General features: G+C 43.0%; 1 protein-coding gene across 3 annotated transcripts in view; it reads right to left on the bottom strand.

The window, feature by feature from the left end:
* Window positions 1-1,566, bottom strand: part of LOC123984140 (transmembrane ascorbate-dependent reductase CYB561) — a 21,888-nt gene that overhangs the window by 4,075 nt on the left and 16,247 nt on the right. The gene's annotated exons all lie outside the window — the stretch shown is intronic.

Genomic DNA, 1,566 nt, shown 5'->3' on the forward strand with positions numbered 1-1,566 from the left:
GAGAGAGAGAGAGAGAGAGAGAGAGAGAGAGAGAGAGAGAGAGAGAGAGAGAGAGAGAGATCATTTCTTTAGAAAACACACATTATTAGACACATTAGTGTCTCAGGCATCAAATTCACAATGTGACGCAACACATCTTTATACGAAAGCCACAGGCTGTTGCAACCACTCAGAAAGAGGAACCACGTCTCAAAACACCCAAGACAATTACCATATCATTAACCAACACGTTCTCACTCCCAAGTCATCACATATGAACACATGGTCAAGACCCGTTGGTGCCCGTTTGTAACGCACTGGGGAAAGGCTTTTTTGAATGTTACAGACTGAGTAAGGAGGTGGTTTGGGTGGAATGTGAGCCAGAAACCAGACTTTCATCCAGGAGACCGGTGTTCGTTTCTGTGTGAGACAAAAAGTCATCATTGAATGGTTTTATTTAAAGGAGACCTATTATGCTTTACCATATTTTATGACTTATCCACAATGTTACAGTGTCAGATGTTCATGTTAAACATGGTCAAAGTTTCAAATAATGACGTAAAAGCATTTAAAAGAAATCCCTGAGAGCAAAAACCTCAGATTTCCTCCTGTTCTGAACGCTCTGCTCAGTGCCAGCAACAGCCTTGTAACATGCTTCATTGGCTAACATGCTTGGCCAATCAAAAGACAGTGGGCTTTGAGAGGGGGGCCTTAAAGAGACAGGAGCATCTACAGCTTGTTTCAGACAGAGGCTGAAATGAAGGCCTACATGAATAGTCAGTATAAGATAGAAAATAATTTTTTTGAACTTTGAGTCATGCAAAGCTGCCGTACAGGGGTCACAGAATTACGATATATGACTGGAAATACAGTATAATAGGTTTCCTTTAAGTTACGTAATAAAGTTACTTGCATAAGTAACATGTCTATGAAGATTCTCAGTCATCCAGGTCATAGTTATCCAACGAAGGTTAAAATCAAGGGCAACTGGACTTGGTTGAAGATACTGGAAGACGTTTCGTCCCTCATCCAAAGGACTTCTTCAGTTCTGACCGACTGGCAGGGAAACTCAGCTATTTAACCTCAGTGGGGTCGTTATCCCGGGTCATCGATACCGCTGGTTCATTAGTGTTCCTTGTTGCTGTGAGGGGTCATGAGAACACTGCACCACAGAACGGAAAACATACCAACAAGCGCCCAAGCCAGAGAGAAGGAACAGAACCACCTGAAGGGGGCACTTACAGCCTGTGGATACCCTAAATGGACCTTTGTGAAAACAGCCACAAGATCCAAGAAGAACAAAACTACAGGGGAGGAGGAAAAGAAGGTCAAACGCAACAACATTGTGATTCCATACGTGTCTGGAGTATCAGAGAAACTCAGGAGGATTTTCAACAAACATAACATCCCTGTGTTTTTTAAACCCAAGAACACACTAAGACAGATGCTGGTACACCCCAAAGACCGCACACCCAAACACAAGAAAAGCAATCTAGTGTATGCGGTCCAATGCAGTGAGGAATGCACAGACCTGTATATTGGGGAGACTAAACAACCACTACACAAACGCATGGCTCAACACAGAAG

This window comes from Micropterus dolomieu, linkage group LG02 (genome assembly GCF_021292245.1).
Source record: "Micropterus dolomieu isolate WLL.071019.BEF.003 ecotype Adirondacks linkage group LG02, ASM2129224v1, whole genome shotgun sequence".
In the NCBI taxonomy this organism is placed as follows: domain Eukaryota; kingdom Metazoa; phylum Chordata; class Actinopteri; order Centrarchiformes; family Centrarchidae; genus Micropterus; species Micropterus dolomieu.